Below are 11,268 nucleotides of genomic sequence, written 5' to 3' on the forward strand. Positions count from 1 at the left end.
GAGGTCTCGCGGATCGATGACGTCGGCATGGCTATGCCGACGGCCCCCGTTAGGCCCCGTCGGCGTAAGCCTCACGCCGTCAAACGACCTGCTCCGCACGGGTAGCCGGGCCCACATATTCGCCGACGGCCACCGTAGGCATATAGTATTCGATGCCGGCGGCTGACCTATGCCGACGGCGGCCATTGGCATAGATGGATATATGCCGCCGGCTTATCTACGCTGACGGCTTGACCTGGGCCGTTGGGATACATCCATCTATGCCGATGGGGGCAGTCGGCATAGATCGTATTCTGGTAGTGATTGAATATATTTACGGAAATTAACGTTTCTACAGGTAGCTGGCCCTTCAAATAAACAAAATCTTCCCTGCCTAGCCAAATCATAAAACAAACTCGACAAGATGAATAACCACAAAGAATTCAGTTCCCTAGCTAGCAACAGCTAGCGGAATGAACATTGCTCCTCCACAAAATCACAACTAGTACAAATTTTCAATTTGGCATCGCATCCTCCTCTCTCCAGAGAGAAAACTCAGTACCGGTAGTCATCTTTGTAATAATGCCGGGGAACCATCCAGTCATAAACGTAGTCATACTCGAAGCCCTGTTGAACAAAGAGGTCTTTGAACAGCTTCCTGAGATGCGCATAGTTGGGCTCGTCCTCGAACCCCAGCGAGCGGCAGTAGATGAGGTAGGATGCGAACTCGGCGGGATGCCCGCGGCAGAGCTCCTCGGGCGATGTGGCCATCTTCATGTCCTTGATCATTTCATGTGTCTCCCTGTGGTTCCCGGCGTCCGCGTCCTGCCACGGGAGGCTGAGGACAGATATAGCAACAACACCATGTGTTAGTTAGCAGTGTGGATTAACTACAGGGAGAGGGAATGGTAGAGATTAAGTGCAGGAGGTTAAGTTGGAGATGACTGACCTTCCTCGGAGGAAGTAGAGCAGCATGTAGCCGATGGATTCTAGGTCATCCCTCCGGCTTTGCTCTGCGGGGAATTGTAAGGTGGGTGTCAGATTTTGGTACGTAACCGAAAGGCAGATCGAAAGGTGTGAGAAGTTTCAAGGGGAAACAACTTTGGATGACTTTAATTTGGCCAGGAGCTCTTGCAGAATATATAGGAGTTCATATTCATGTGTAGATCGAATGAGATAAACCCTTACCGATTCCGAGATGGTTGTTTATGCTTGCGTATCTCGGCGTTCCTTGCAGGCCCATCATGTTATCCCTGCATTTGGTTAAATATAGACAAAACATGAAATTAATATATATGTTTTGCTCCAAACTGTTGTCTTATGGGTAATTAAGAACACATTATTGTTCATTATTATCAATGTTAAAAAAATGACATGTTTACCTGTATGGGATGTGCTGCCTGCCGTGTTTGGATGTCTCCATGTACTTCCTCGCTATTCCGAAATCTATAAGATGAACCTGCGTGCAGAGAGATGTCGGAAAAACTTAGTAGAAAACAAGTAAACATACATATATACATGCTTGCAATGATCAATGCATGAAAATACAAAGAGAAGAATGGAATAATATGCAATGGTCTATGAAGGACAAGTTGGTAATTGATCTATGATAGTACCAGATTGGCGTTCTTGCCACGGCCCATGAGGAAGTTCTGCGGCTTGATGTCCTTGTGCACGAAAGAGTTGGCGTGGAGGCACTCGACCCGGTCAATCTACCAAAACAAAAACAGAAGATGCGCGTTAACTAAAGTAAATCGCCACATGATTCAGAGACATGAACAATGAAATTTGAAAGCTTAATTGCATGGCAGAGCAAATGTATGTATGTACCATTTGGTCAGCGAGCATGAGGACGGTCTTGAGGGAGAACTTGGCGTCGCAGGACTCGAAGAGCTCCTGGAGGTTGGCCCCTAACAGGTCCATCACCAGGGCGCTGTAGTCCCCCTCGACGCCGAACCACCTCACATTTGGAATCCTGGCTGCGTATGCACAAGCACAAAAAGAATTATACTAATGTTCTCTATATGTATGCAATTGCACACAAAATTAAGCAAACACAATTGCATCATGGGTGAAGAATTACCTTGTCCTTGGAGTTTCCTGTAGACCTTGGCCTCGTAGATCAGCTGGGGGAACCTCGCCCTGAGAGACTCCTGGGACGTACAGATCGATGCATGCAAGCAGCAGTGTGGCAAATTAAGCGAGCAGTTGTAATCAAGAAAATTGAACAACGAGTGCATCGAGGGAGGCGTGGCAAATTAATGAACAACACAAGGAAGAGGATGAAGGGAGGGGGCTGGCTCACGAGCTTGATGGCGACCTCCTCCTTGGTCTCGGCGTCCGTGCCGTGGTAGATCTCCCCGAAGGAGCCGGTGCCGATGATGGGGCCGACGCGGAAGACGGTGCCGCCGTCACCGTCCCCGGTGGAGATGGCCTCCGGGACCGACTTGAACTTGCGGGGCGGCGGCCTGCTGCGGCCGTGGTGCGATCCCGGCGGCGTTGCTGCGTTCCCGCGTCCTATCATGGCGGCGGCGGCAGAGCGATCGATCCGTGCGTTCGGGTCTACTCTACACAACTCTCCTGAACCGCGTAGGACAGGTGCTACGTGCAACGAGGGTTTTGGGGACTACGTACAAGTAGTAGTGGTTAGCACAAGACAAGGGCGGTCCGGGTCGGACCCCAATTGCTATAGCCAAGCATCTTTTCTAGTACTCCCTCTGTAAATTAAAATAAAAGTGTTTAGATAACTAAGATAATTATCTAAACATTCTTATATTAGTTTACGAAGGGAGTACTACTTTAGCTACTAAAGGATTTATAGCCGAGCGCCCCAAACCCCCTATACGCTTAAGTGGACGGCTCGTCATTGGCGGGTAAAAAAAAAGACCCACCCGAACACCTCACACCGGCCTTAAATGTCCGGACTGATCGGCGCCTTTCATATTTAGCTCAAATAGGGGGCAGATATGCAGAGGGCCGGGAGCCATGTTGGCCCATCTTGATCCCACATATATTTGTCTCCATCCTCTTAGAACCAAACCCTAACTAGTCCACTCCACTCCACTCCACATAACTGATTGACCAACATGTTGAATCCTCATACCTGCTCCGCTTGCAGTGTGGACTTGATCTTTGCCGCGGTACTTCTCCTTCCTGGTGAAATTTTCAAGTCCAATAGTGATGTGGCTTGTGGCGCCACTGTCAACGTACCAATTCCTGCTGACTCCATATGACCCTTCACAGGCGCCGGCCACCTTCTCGTCCTGTGAAGAGTCACCATCATCTTCTTCAAACCTGTACTAGCAATCTTTGGCAGGCTTAATTGTCGTAGATCTGACAATGTACAACATCCGTGAGGACTTGGAGGAGCTGTTGCGATGGCCGCTGTTGTTTGTGTAGGAGGGGCAACCGCTGGAGCGCTGGTTGTTGGTGCTGATGTTGCCGCCGCTCTTGCCCTTTTTCCACGGCGGGGAACAGTAGCAAGAACCACCACCACGTCGCAAAAGATTTGAAATCGGCGGTGTTGCTCGAGCCATGAAACATCTCCACTCTTTGATCAAAATTACTCATTTGAGCAAAGAGATCATCGAGGGGACCGCCAAACCCCCTATACGCTTAAGTGGACGGCCCGTCATTGGCGGGTAAAAAAAAAGACCCACCCGAACACCTCACACCGGCCTTAAATGTCCGGACTGATCGGCACCTCTCATATTTAGCTCAAATAGGGGGCAGATATGCAGAGGGCCGGGAGCCATGTTGGCCCATCTTGACCCCACATATATTTGTCTCCATCCTCTTAGAACCAAACCCTAACTAGTCCACTCCACTCCACTCCACATAACTGATTGACCAACATGTTGAATCCTCATACCTGCTCCGCTTGCAGTGTGGACTTGATCTTGGCCGCGGTACTTCTCCTTCCTGGTGAAATTTTCAAGTCCAATAGTGATGTGGCTTGTGGCGCCACTGTCAACGTACCAATTCGTGCTGACTCCATATGACCCTTCACAGGCGTCGGCCACCTTCTCGTCCTATGAAGAGTCACCATCATCTTCTTCAAACCTGTACTAGCAATCTTTGGCGGGCTTGGTTTGTCGTAGATCTGACAATGTACAACATCCGTGAGGACTTGGAGGAGCTATTGCGATGGCCGCTGTTGTTTGTGTAGGAGGGGCAACCGCTGGAGCGCTGGTTGTTGGTGCTGATGTTGCCGCTGCTCTTGCCCTTTTTCCACGGCGGGGAACAGTAGCAAGAACCACCACCACGTCGCAAAACATTTGAAATCGGCGGTGTTGCTCGAGCCATGAAACATCTCCACTCTTTGATCAAAATTACTCATTTGAGCAAAGAGATCATCGAGGGGACCGCCTTAGTGCGGGCATCGAGAGTCGACACCCGGGGGGGGGGGGGGCTGGTATTCCTTGTGAAGACCGACGATGATGTAGGAGATCACCTCGTCCTCGTCCAACGGCTTTCCCGCAGTAGCGAGTTCGACGGCGAGGGAGAGCATGTAGGCAAAGTAGACACCCACAATATGGGTTCCCTTCTACGCGTTGGAGAGGGTGATGTAGTTGTCGTTCACATGTGATTGAAACTGCGACGAGAACATGCTCGCGAGTGCAATCCAAAGCTCATGTGCCTTGTGGATGGAGGTGACCTTAACAAGAACCTCTCGGAATAAGTTGTTCAGTAGATGCACAAGTACCTGCTAGTCTTCCCTAACCTAGGCGTGACGAAGAGGGTTTGGGACAACTTCATCTTTTCCTTCCTTGTTCCTCGTGGTGATGGTTTTTTTCTTTGGCTCCAGGGTGGTTCCAGGCATAGCCGAAAAAACCCGCGTTGATGAGTTGCGGCGTGATCGGTGCACGCCAAAGGATGTAGTTCGTCCTGGTGAGCTTCTCCATAACTTGTCCATGGATGCTGGACAGAGGAGCACTAGAGGAAGAAGACATTGCGAGCGGTGATGGGGATGATATGGTGGAGCTAGATGTAATAGAAGAAGGAGGCTCTGATTACCATGTGAAGATTGCTTGAAGCGTCTTACCTCATTGAAGGTGATATGTACGTGTCTATATAGGTAGGGGCTTATCCCTGAGATAAGCATACAAGTTGTTCAGATTACATCTTGAGAATCAAGTAAGGGAGATATAGAGATAAGGCCTACGGTTACAAACAAGAGAATGCTAGGCTAATAAACTAACTCCCTGAACATGGCTCCCTAGCCTACACACACGCTCGCACGCGATATGTAAGTATGTATGTTTGACAGTAGTATGCAGAGACCTGATATCTCTAACAACCCCCTGCACGAGGAGGCAGAAGACCAGGCGATTGTGGCGCAAAACAATCCACGTAGGTTTCTTCATGAATCAGTTACACTGGTGCTAAAACTTGGCGTGAAAAACACTTTAGTGGCAAAACTTGCGGCATACATTGAAGTGGTGCTATAACTTGACTTTGACGTGCATATACGGTGTAAATCGCAGAGGCCGGGTGTAATGCTTAAATCTTTTAAGTAATAAAGCGCCCCTTTTCAGAAAAACATACGGTGCAAATCACATTTGTATACTGACACAGTGCTGACTAGGCACGCCCCATGCGTGGACCCACTATCAGCCATTGAATGGTGGAGATAGGGCTTGTGGCCTGTTATGGTGGCAGATGGATTTTGAACCCGTGATCTGCAGCATGGATGCGCATCTGCTTAACCAATGGACCGAGAACCGTTTTTCCTTCTAAACGGATATGCACTCTATATATTCGGTAGGTGTAATTGACTCTTTCTTCATCAGTACGAAAAAGAGTGACATGCCACTAGATAGACAGGACTTCGTGCTTTTTGAGCCATCTCAAAGATTAAGTAAACGCTAGCGACTACTGAGGATGTTTGTTATGTGACAGGACTGACAACCTTGAGCGTCGAGGCTGGCCGAACCCAGGATACCCACGTGTTCGTGCACTGCATTTTTGCAGGAGAGGTTTGGATGCGTTTCCTGCCTGGCAGGAGCCTCCTTTCCCATCCCTAAGAGCATCTCCAGCCGTTCGCCCCTCCCCCCCCCCCCCCCCCCCCCCCCCCGGGGGGGCGAACCGGCGCTAGTTCGGCCACTGGGGCGACCTAGCTTCCAGTCACGCCCCCAGGCGCCGGCCCGAGGACATGGAAAATTCGAACTTGGTCGTTCCCGCTCACAAAAGACGGCACAAGTCCGGCGATTATAAGTCACAGTTCGGCGATCGGATATAGTCAGGCGTACAAAAAATAGAGCGGCACAAGTTCGCGTGCGCAACACATCACTCGGCAGGGTCGGCCTCAGGCGTCGGCGGAGTCGGCGTGCGCGGGCTTGGCGGTGTCGGAGCTGCTTCTGTGCTGGGCAGTGTCGGCGCGGCTTCGGTGCTGCTGGGCGTCGTGGAGGCGTCATCACGCGGGCTTGGCGGCGGCGTCGGCGTGGGCGCGGGAGTTGGCGTCGCCGTCATCGGCAGCTGGTTCAGGATGAGGCCGCGCTCCGCCATGTACGACGCCTTGAGCTTCTCGTCGGTGCTCTGGAGCATGTCCACCCCGCCCATCAGAAAAGCCAGGTCGGTGTGCCTCTTCTTCGTGGTGACGTTGGTCCGGAGTAGGTCGAGCTTGATGGCGCTGTTCGTCATCAACGAAGACCACCGCGCCGCGGTTTTCTCTTCATGCAGGGCGGCCCGGGCCTGTGCGTCGGCGAGGCAATGCTCGATGGACTCCTGTACTCGAGCGGTGGCCGCGTCGGCGTGTTTCCCCTTCTTGGCACCTTTGTTGCCGTCCGGCCGCCCCTCTGACTCGCCCGGAGTCGGCGCGTCCGGCTTGTATGTCTCCTTGGCCTTGTCGAGGGTGCGCCGGACTTTCGCCCACTTCTCGCACTTGTCAATGTGCTTGTAAACGTGGAGGTACTTGAATTCGGCGCCGCTGTTGCTCTGCCGATACAGGGCGAACATGCGCAGCAACTGCGCGAAGGAACAAACAGTTGCCGGGCGCACACGGCGAAGACAGGTGGGAGACCGGCGTGGCATACCTGATCCTGAACGCTGGCGCCGCTCTCCGGGCGAGCCGCGACCTCCTCGACGACCCCATGCCATTTGTTGCACTCCCCCTGGATACGCCCCCAATGGTTCGCCATCGCCTTCGACCCGCGCTGCATGTAGACGCCTTTGAAGTAGGGGTCGACAAGCTTGCGCTCGTCGAACTCGGCCTTGATGTGTTCCCAGTACGTCTCGATGCTCTGGTTTGTGTCGGTCGTCGGGTCGAGGCAGACGACTTTCCATGCTTCGGCGAGGCATTCCTCCTCCTTGGACGCCCACTTGATGCGCGGCTCGCCTGACCTGGCCGCCCGCTTCTTCTTCTTGCGCCTCCTCGCCGGAACAGTTGCCGGCTCCTCCTCCTCCTCCTCCTCCTCCTCCTCGTCCTCCTCCTCCTCCTGCTCCTCCTGTTCCTCCTCGCCGTAGACGTAGCCGAGCTCACCGTCCATGCCGCCGCTGAGATCCACCGTCTCGTCCGGGGTGACGAACCCGGGGGACGCGGCGCCCGCGGCCGAACCTGCCGCGATGATGTCGTCCATGTCGGCCTCGATCTCATCGGTGTCGTCGAGGTGAGAGAAGGGCAGGGCGCCACGGCGGAGTGGGGGCGTCGGGGAGGAAGCGTAGGCGGGCGGCGAGTAGTTGTATGGAGGGTACTGCACGCCGGCGAAGGCGGGCGAGGGCGTGCGCTGGGCTGGGTGTCCATGGGGGAAGGTGACGTTTGGGTTGAATCCACCGTGCGCGTCCCCGTCGGCGTAGCCCGGCGAGGGCGATCCCCATGGCTGCGGCAACGGAGAGCCGACGCCTTGCTGGCCCCAGGGCGCGTACTGGGCGTGGCTGCCGGGTGGATTCATCATCTGCGCGAGTCGCCTCGGCCTCGGCTTGGTCCGCCGAAGCGGCAGCCGCAGCCGCGCGTGCCGCGTTGTCACGGGCCTTCTTGGCGATGGCCCTGTTCTGCCGGTCGGTGGTGACAGTCTCCCGCCGCTGAACTTCTGCCCTCCAATCGGCATTTGTCATGCCCGGTGGCTTGGACGGCGGCGCCCTCGGCTTCCTCTGCTTCGGCTGGGCGACGGAGGCGGTTGCCGCGGCGCGGGGGGCGACATACTTCTTGGGTGGCATGGCGGCCGGCTGGGAGACGAGCGGGAGGGAGATTGGCGGGAGGAAATGAGAAAATGGGAGGGAAGTGGGGAAAAGCGGGAAGAGGCGCTCGACTCGCCGACAGTGCGGACCCACGCGCCCTTTTCGCTTGTGCCGGCGCCCCAGGCGCCCCCCAGGGCGCCGGGTTCTGCCTGGGTCCGCCGGCACCAGTTTCGGTCCGAGCCGGCGAAAAACGGGCTTCTGGGGGACGACTGGGCCGTTTTTTCGGCGCCGGCGCAGCAAAATCGCCTGAAAAAGGCATGTTAGGGGCGGAGCTGGAGATGCTCTAACATCAAGGACAGGAGCTTGAGCTTGGAGGACCGGTGGTTGCACGCACGGAAGGCTGCTCCAAAACAGCCGAGGAGACACTGACGCGGTGATGATCTTGGTTCGTTGGCACATTTGGAAGGAGCGAAATGCTCGGATTTTCGAGGGTGTTATGACGGACCCTACTGGCGTGGTGAGCATGGTCATTGAGGACGTCAGAGCCAGGCACACGGCTGGTTGCTTCGCCACCATGCACCGTGGCTGGCTAGCCAGCCTGCAGGAAAAGCCTACCTAGGCCGGGCAAGCTGTTGCCTTGGCCGGAGCCTTGCTTGCACTCGTCGGGTAACCTGAGGTCTTGTAGTGGCTCTGCCTGCTTCTACTCTTTTCCATGTAAAATCCTTTCTCTATCTCTCTTCTCTTCTTCTACTCCTAAAGAAGGAGTCTGCGATGCGATGGTAAGTCAGTGGTCGTAGTTCGTTTCGTTCGTACGTCCTCGCTCGCGCGACTCCTTTCGCAAAACTGTGCAGCGACATGTGGGACAGATGTTTACCCCATGGAAAAAAAAGTGAAATCAACCCCTCCCTATCATCGTCTCAAAAAATCTTGCTCTCATTCATATCCTCAACCCCCGTATGAGATCGCCCCCCTGCCGCCTAAGGCCACAGCCCTGCCCGTGGCACCTCTCCTCTCCCGGCGGCCCTCCTTCACCGCAGTCTCCTCTACTCTGCCCCGTCCGCCCAAGTCTCTTCTCCCTTGCGGCACCTATCAGCCGCGACCGTGATGCCCGTCGACCACCGGGTGGGCATTCGGTAGAAACCGAAAATTCGGTTTATACCGTTCGGTTTATTTTTAAATTCGGTTTTGAAAACTAGAAACCGAAAATAGCAAGCCAAGATTGCTAACCGATTTTTCGGTTTAACCGATACTTCGGTTCAGGGGGAGAGTATCATGTGATACGGGAGCATAGGTGCTCCCATGATACGGACTTCTGGACCCTCGGATCTCAGATCCAACAGCATACGAGGAGTTGCTGTAGCTGCTATACTTGCGCGCATTTTTTAGATTCTATACATGGGCTTTTTTGCAAAAAAGTGTATCATTTCACAGGAGCTCTTGGATCTAAGATCCAATGGCCGAGCTCGCACGGGAGCATCTAACCTTAGGCCCTCCCGGAGCACCAGATATTTTCCCTTCGGTTCAGTTTTCGGTTTATTACCGAACAATGCTTACCACGCAGCAGGAAGCGCTTCTGGTCTGAGCAGTAAACACCTTGCCCCCCTTGACTGTTCGCAAGCGATGTGGGACTAAACAAATGCTGCACGCTCCACCCGGCCGCAAGAAATACTAGTTTTTGCGTTGGGCCTTGCAGTTAGTGGTGGGCCCAAGTCAAGAAAAGTAGAAGTACTAGTCAGAACTGGGACAAATAGGATGCATGGGCCTTCGTAGGATGTGTGGTTGTAGCCTGGAGACGCGCACGCGGCCGCCAGCGTTTGGCGCTACGCGCGGGAACGAACGGAGGGAGCCAGTCAGGAAGTCAGGAACTCTTTGCACTTCGGTTTTTTGTTTAGTTATCGGTTTAATACCGAACTGGCCGATTTAAATTCGGTTATTAAACATAAAAATCGAATTTAATTGTGATGGCACAAAAAACCGAAAATTCGGTTTATTCGGTTTCGGTATCGATCCGGTATTCGGTTGATCGGTTTTTATGCCCACCCCTGACCAGCTGCCCAAGTTATGTATGGGTTCTTGAAGGTGAGATTCCCTCTTTTCCATTTGTTCCTGTTCATTCCCTATCTGTGTGTGCTTGTGATTTTTCTTGTATGAACTACAGCGTGGTGAATAAATCTTGCTTGATGGATTTACCTTCACGGAAGATTAATTTCGGATTTTATTTGCGGTTTCGTGTTCCAATAAACTTATTTTACCGCCCCGCATCTAGTATACTACTGTAGCGACTGGCCTGGGTCCTCTTCTTTCGTCCGCCGCCGGCGCAAGCTGGAACTCATTCATGGGGAGCGCCTACTAGCGGCTGCGAGGAGCAGATCAAGGCCTCCCAATAGGCGCATGATCAAGTCATGAAACTTGTCGATGAACACTTCTGCTTCAGTACAACCCTCTTAAACACATCAACGATTCAGATTTCTTTTTTTTAAGGCAAACGATCCAGATTTCTTTGTATCCCTTCGTAAGAAAGGGTAGGATGGGCTTTTTCCAAAAGTACGTCGCCTGCCCAACGAAATGTATACGGTGTATGCCAATTGGGCCGGCCCATTGGTCAAGGCTGCACCGTGTAGGAGGAAGTGCGTTGTTTGCGGAGTGTAAAAATTCATAAACTAAATGTATTATCTGGCGCTAGGAATCGAACAGTAGACCTCTTGCACATGAGGCTAAGAGGCTGACCGCTTCCGATAATCCTACATCCACTTAAAGCTACGAAGACCTCTTACGTAACCTTCCTTTAAACTTCTCTGCCCCCTGATTTTCAGGTGGGTGGGGCCCTCTCCTCGCCCTTGTCCAATCATAAATTTTTTTGAAGGGAGACCAGCAAGGCTGGGCTTTTTCATTATGATAGGTAGGGAGCAATATGTACATAGACCAAGACGGTCATAAGGATGAAAAAGAAGAGGAAATTAAAAGGAGAAGAAGAAAAAGAGGACAGCACAGGCGAAAATCTCTCAGCTTGGGTCCCCGAAAGGCGACAGCAGGCAGGATGCACCCCCCAATCTCCACAATTCCAAGTCTCCTCGAATCTCCCTTATTGTGGTTTCCACCATTGAGATTTTGTTGTTGAAGATTCTGTTGTTTCGCTCAAGCCATATCCTCCATGACACCAGGATCATCATCGAT

At 53.0% G+C, this 11,268-nt stretch overlaps 1 pseudogene; it reads right to left on the reverse strand.

The window, feature by feature from the left end:
* Positions 1-534: 534 nt before the first annotated feature.
* On the reverse strand, positions 535-3,515 carry LOC109767294 (uncharacterized; annotated as a pseudogene).
* Positions 3,516-11,268: the final 7,753 nt, after the last annotated feature.

Source organism: Aegilops tauschii, chromosome 1, assembly GCF_002575655.3.
Source record: "Aegilops tauschii subsp. strangulata cultivar AL8/78 chromosome 1, Aet v6.0, whole genome shotgun sequence".
NCBI lineage: Eukaryota > Viridiplantae > Streptophyta > Magnoliopsida > Poales > Poaceae > Aegilops > Aegilops tauschii.